Source organism: Staurois parvus, unplaced genomic scaffold (assembly GCF_062004578.1).
Source record: "Staurois parvus isolate SC_StPar_1 unplaced genomic scaffold, SC_StPar_1.0 ptg000530l, whole genome shotgun sequence".
In the NCBI taxonomy this organism is placed as follows: Eukaryota; Metazoa; Chordata; class Amphibia; order Anura; family Ranidae; genus Staurois; species Staurois parvus.
In genome coordinates, this window is record NW_028318326.1 from 1,948,677 (window position 1) to 1,955,918 (window position 7,242).

Consider the following 7,242-nt stretch of genomic DNA (forward strand, 5'->3'; position numbering starts at 1 on the left):
AAAAAAAAAAAAGTAAGGCTTGCAACCCACCAATCAGACTTTCCTTAGATTTCATCTAACATTCATTTGTAAAGCTAGGCCACACATCAAATCTGTTTGCAAAATTTCCTTTACCAATAAATCTCTGCTTTACCAACAAGGATGTAATGTGAGCACCTACTTGATTGGATAAAACAATTTATGGATTGCACAGGTAGGGCCTCACATGTCACAAATGATGGTAAGTCTAAAGGTGGCCACACACATTACAATCTGATTGTACAGTTGTGTTAAAAATAATAGCAGTCAGACATCACTAACCTGATCAATCACTGTTTTTGGTAGAAATGATATTTCTACATGGCAAATAATTTACTAGCAGGTGTAGTAGAGTAATAGAAATCCAACAGACCCAACAGTCATGACATGCATGCTGCTGATTCTGTGTAATTGAATCACTAATTGAAAGGGGCATATTCAAAATAATAGCAGTGTGGAGTTCTATTAGTGAGGTCATTCATTCTTTGAAAAACGGGTGGCAATTATTGCCCTTATTTAAGGAAGGAAGGCAGCAAATGTTGTACATGCTGGTTACAGTGCATTTCGCTCTGAAAGTCTGAGGAAAATGGGTCGTTCTAGACATTGTTCAGAAGAACAGCATACCTTGCTTAAAAAGTTGATTGGAGAGGGGAAAACATATAAAGAAGTGCAGAAAATGATAGGCCGCTCAGCTAAAATGATCGCAAATGCTTTAAAATGGCAACCAAAACCTGAAAGACGTGGAGGAAAGTGAAAAACTACCATTCGAATGGATAGAAGAATAGCCAAAATGGCAAGGACTCAGCCAACAATCAGCTCCAGGAAGATCAAAGAAGGTCTAAAGTTACCTGTGAGTACTGTTACAATTAGAAGACGCCTATGTGAAGCCAAGCTATCTGCAAGAAGCCCCCGCAAAGGCCCAATGTTGAAAAAAACATGCTGAAGAGGTTACAATTTGCCAAAGAGCACATTGACTGGCCTAAAGAGAAATGGCGCAACATTTTGTGGACTGATGAAAGTAAGATTGTTCTTTTTGGGTCTAGTGGCCGGAGACAGTTTGTCAGATGACCCCCAAACACTGAATTCAAGCCACAGTACACTGTGAAGACAGTGAAGCATGGTTGCGCAAGCATCATGATATGGGGATGTTTCTCATACTACAGTGTTGGGCCTATTTATCACATACCAGGGATCATGGATCAGTTTGAATACATCAGAATACTTGAAGAGGTCATGCTGCCTTATGCTGAAGAGAAAATGCCCTTCAAATGGGTGTTCCAACAAGACAACGACCCCAAACACACCAGTAAACGTGCAACATCTTGGTTCCAGATCAACAAGATTGACGTTATGGAGTGGCCAGCCCAATCCCCAGATCTTAATCCAATAGAGAACTTGTGGGGTGACATCAAAAATGCAGTTTCTGAGGCAAAACCAAGAAATAGAGAACTGTGGAATGTAGTCTAATCATCCTGGGCTGGAATACCTGTTCACAGGTGCCAGAAGTTGGTTGACTCCATGCAACACAGATGTACAGCAGTTCTCAGAAACAGTGCTTATACAACTAAATATTCATTAAGTGATTCAAAGGAAAGCAAAATCTTCAAACATTTTTCAGTTTATATAGTGAATGTTTGAGTTTGTAAAGAAGAATACAAACACTGCTATTTTTTGGAACAGTCTAATATTCACTTTTCTTCAATTGTTTTAGAGGAACAACACAAATGTGATATATTTTTCTTCATGTTTTGATTTGGAATAGAATGTGTAGTGTTCCCAATGCATTTGTGTGTATGGAAATAAAAGCTATTAGAAGGATTTTGAGCTTTATTCACTTTTTTCAACACACTGCTATTATTTTGAACACAACTGTATATTCACCCTGGATTTACAAACTGCTATGTAGGATCAGCTTCTACCTGCTAATAGACTATAAATTGAAACACCTACTATGTAGTGTGAGCTTCAACTTCTTCTGGGCTATTCGTTGAATGGATTTAGTAGGCCTAGACCCTTGCATCACAAAGTTGTTGGTACATATAACAGACTGAACAGGAAATGTACAATCAGATTGTAACATGTGTGGCCGATTGAACTACTGTATATCTGAAAAGTAGTGTGGGAAGACAAGACTCTGACCTACCCCATACTGTTATCTGGCACATGCTGGGGCAAACTCTGTGTGGTCAGTTTGAGATGAACATGTAGTCCTCATGCACACTGGACGTTTTCACCGCGGCTGTTTTTGGCTTTTGACGTTTTTTTCTACAGCTAGTAAACTCCCCAGCATGTTAACCTACGTGTCCATGCACACATAGACTGTAATCAAAGTTTTTGGCAGGGGCATTTTTTTGGCTGGAAAAAAACCCCAGAACTAGTTACACAGTTAGTCTGGCTAAAAAAAGACAAAAGTCCATCCAGTTCAACCATCAAAAAAAAAGTTATAATCCTATACCCACAGTTGATCCAGTGGAAGACGAAAAAAAACCCAGCAAAGCATGATCCAATTTGCTCCTGCTGGGAAAAAAATTCCTTCCTGATCCCCAGAGGCAATCGGATATTCCCTGGATCAACTTTACCTATAAATGTTAGTATCCAGCTGTTCTGTCTCTCCAATCTAAGCATTGAAAGTGTGATCTCTGTAACTTACAGTTGTGATGAGATAGTGATAACTCCAATGTTAGTTGAATAACACAGGCAGTGACTCGATCCAGATGACACCTTGTAGATCTTGTGAAGTTTATTTCATAAACTGAGAGAATCTAACAACAATGAACATTAGGATAGGTCAAAAGATCATACTGTGATCTGCGTCCATAACACATGAGGCTAGAAGCTGAAATGCATTACTGGTAAATGAATAAAAGGGTGGAGCTATCTATACATCATGAACTAAACCAAAGGAAAGGAAGGAGCAGAGACAAAATACAAAGAACCCTTAAAGGCATATGACAGTCATGTGAAACATTGCACCAGTTATATTCTGTGTATCTAAGAAAGGCTGTGGGTTTCTAGAGGAGTTTTTTAGCTGTAAAAACGCTCTAACATAGAAAAATGCGGTAAATCACGGTAAACCAGTGTTTTTGGACTTTTTTTTACCTTAAAAATTTTTTTTTTTTGGTAAAAAAAAAACCTCTAAAAACTGCAAATGCGAAATAACGTGGCAAAAGCCGCTAAATGTCAATACAAAAACGCAAAAAAAAGCTGAAAAACTCATGTTTTTAATGTGACTTTACACAGCCAACGTTACCAGCATTATTAAAACGCTTAGTGTGCATGGAGCCTTAACCTTTAACCACCTCCCGTCCAGCCGTTGTATATAAACGGCTGGACGGTGGCAGTGCAGGGTCAGGTGGCCATTTATAAACAGCCTCCCCACCCCCTGCTTGTGCGTGCTCCCTGGGAGCTCAAAAAATGCTAAGAAAATTTATATGGGTACAGTGTTGCATGACCGTGTAATTGTCATTCAAAGTGTGATAGCACTGAAAGCTGAAAATTGGCCTGGACAGGAAGGGGTAAAAGTGTCCGGACTTGAAGTGGTTAATGCAGAACTCATGCAGCAAGGCAACTGGTTATTAACACCTAGCTGCTGCACGTTATTGCGGCTCTAAGGTTCTGTGCGCAAACTGGCCAAGCTGTCATCAACGCATCCTGGTCTCTGATTACGATCCTGATCATGTGACGGCTGTAACAGACAATCACAACCATCACATGATTGGGAAGCAGCGTCAGCTTCCAGGTGTTAAAGTGGTTCTAAAGGCCAAAGGTTTTTTTTTACCTTCATACATCCTTTCCCCCTCTTACTTGAGCCCAATCTTGATCTAGCAATGTGCATGAAAACAGAGGCTCTCTCACTCCTCATTGGCCCAAAGACAGCAGCAGGAGCCTTTGCCTCCAACTGCTGTCAATCACAGCCAGTGGGGAGAGAGTGGGAGGCGGGGCTGATCCCCACTCTGTGTGTCAATGGACACAGGGCAGGGCTCGGGAGGCATGCTATGGGGGCATTCAGCGAGGGAGAGGGGCCAGGAGTACCAGCGAGGAAACCCAGAAGATCAGGATCAGGGCTGTTCTGTGCATAACCATTGCATAGAGTAGGTAAGTATGACCTTTTAAAATACCTTTAATATCACTTTAACATCCATTTAAAGCAGAACTGAAGATGTTTTTTAAAAACCAAAAACGTCCAAAAAAGCAAAGTCCAAAATAAAAGTCCAGTGTCCCAAATGTTTGTGACAAAAAAAAAATCTATAACACAAACTTCATAAATTTTCCAGCGTACTTACACCATCAGTGATAAATCGTTTGCTCCACACCAGGGGCGGACTGACCGTTTGAGCACTCGGGCACTGCTGAGGACCCGGGGTCAGTAGGGGGCCCATTGAAATGCCCCTGATACCTTTTATAATAGGCTTTTTTTGAGTGTGGGAAAGGACACAGGGGCCCCATGATCCTCTATTGCCCGGGGGCCCCATGAGTTGTCAGTCCGCCCCTGCTCCACACTCACCAAATATCATTGATTCTCAAGCTGATATAGCTGAGAAAAAAAACAGGCTTAGAGGTGGAGTGTAGTCGCCTCAGATGTTATTTCTCTCTTCAACGATTCCTTACTGAATCTCATTAGGTGGCTTCAAAACCAACTTCCATGGATTCACATGCCCCCCAAAAAAACAGATAGTGTGGAACAAATGATTTATCACTGATGGTGTGAGCACGCTGGAAAATGTTATAGATATTTTTTTTGTCACAAACGTTTGGGACACTGGACCTTTCGCCTTTTTGGACTTATTCTAATTGTCTTACATCTTTTTTATTTGCACAGTGTCACTTTGTGAGTTTTGTTTGATGTTTAGTCATTTTTTTGAACAGCAGAATTACTTTGATTTAATTTTATTTCTTTGGCGCACGTTTTCTATTTATCATCCTAGAAATACTCTGATCTGGGCAGTGTACAACCATGAAAATTCATGTGAAAGAGCTTGAAATATACGATACTCACATGTGGTTTTGTTATGATCTGCTGCTGCACACCTGGTCCCAAGTCACCGTCTTCCTTTCTTACATAAGTAGGGATGAGCTCAGGTCTGTTCAGAGCCTAGTCCAAACCCACCAGAGCCAACCTGCCAGGAAGCTGTCATCTGTACTGTGACATTGTTGGAATACTGTGTTCATGTATGTTGCAGCTACTTCAGTGTTCGGTAAAGATATATTCTTCAACCAGTAGATGGCAGTGTTTATACATTTGTAGCTGCATGTATCTATGACTATACTCTATGCCAGGGGTGGGCAAACATTTTGACTTGAGGGCCGCAATGGGTTCATATATTGGACCCGGGGGCCGGACCAAGAGTAGATGAATGATGTGTATGTGTCATCCATAGTAAGTATAGTAATATTCCCCCATAGTAAGCATAGTAATTAATCCCCCATATAGTAATTCATCCCCCATAGTAATTCATCCCCCATATAGTAATTCATCCCCAATAGTAATTCATCCCCCATATAGTAATTCATCCCCCATAGTAATTCATCCCCATATAGTAATTCATCCCCCATAGTAATTCATCCCCCATATAGTAATTCATCCCCCATATAGTAATTCATCCCCCATAGTAATTCATCCCCCATAGTAATTCATCCCCCATATAGTAATTCATCCCCCATATAGTAATTCATCCCCCATATAGTAATTCATCCCCATATAGTAATTCATCCCCCATATAGTAATTCATCCCCCATAGTAATTCATCTCCCATAGTAATTCATCCCCCATAGTAATTCATCCCCCATATAGTAATTCATCTCCCATAGTAATTCATCCCCCATAGTAATTCATCCCCCATATAGTAATTCATCCCCCATAGTAATTCATCCCCCATAGTAATTCATCCCCCATAGTAATTCATCCCCCATAGTAATTCATCCCCCATATAGTAATTCATCCCCCATATAGTAATTCATCCCCCATATAGTAATTCATCCCCATATAGTAATTCATCCCCCATATAGTAATTCATCTCCCATAGTAATTCATCCCCCATAGTAATTCATCCCCCATATAGTAATTCATCCCCCATAGTAATTCATCCCCCATAGTAATTCATCCCCCATATAGTAATTCATCCCCCATATAGTAATTCATCCCCCATAGTAATTCATCCCCCATAGTAATTCATCCCCCATATAGTAATTCATCCCTCATAGTAATTCATCCCCCATATAGTAATTCATCCCCCATAGTAATTCATCCCCCATAGTAATTCATCCCCCATAGTAATTCATCCCCCATATAGTAATTCATCCCCCCTATAGTAATTCATCCCCCATATAGTAATTCATCCCCCCTATAGTAATTCATCCCCCATATTAAGTCCCCAAGTCCCCCCTGTGTCAATTCACTTACCTTTGCTCCGCACGTTCCTCTCGCAGTGTTCCCGCGCCGTTCCGGTCTTCAGGGCGGACTGTGAGAGGAGCCTAGCTCCCCTCACGTTCCTCACGCTGCCCCGCCTACACACATTCTGACAGCCGATGTTTGCCACGCTCCGCGGGCCGGATTAAAAGGTCCACCGGGCCGTATACGGCCCGCCGGACGTAGTTTGCCCATTGCTGCTCTTTGCCTTCTTTCTGAATAAAGTTCCTGTTTCCTGTTTGCAGAAAAGCAGCAGATAAACACATGCTCTGTTCTGTAGGGCTATATACAGAATATCTAACATCCATTAACCAGTGGCTGAGGCCTTCTCCACCCCACAGCTGCACATATGCAAGGGGTGTAGATATGTGTGGCTGTAGGAAATGGCTCGGTCATATGCAATTGGTTAAGTACAGTGACAGCTTCCTGGCAAGATTGCTCAGATTAAATCTGAACATGCCTGAGCTCTGGATATAATAAAAGGAATGACAGACTGGAATGCCCATAGACTTTAACATGGCAGTGGAATGCCCAAAGAGAATAATGGAACAGAAAGGAATGCCCATAGAGAATAACGGAGTCAGAACCATTAGACATATCACACAAATCCTTAGCAGACGTACTCTTCAAGTTCAGAGGTCATGTTAAAAATTGACATTAAGAGGGATTATTATTGTTTTCTATGGAATGACAGAAATGAATGCCCATAGACTATTATGAGAAGCAAAATATAAACTTCATTTGCCGACAAATCAGAGAAACATAGCAATTTCACCTTTCACACAGGCGTTCCCCAAGTAGAGTAGCAGATTGTGAGA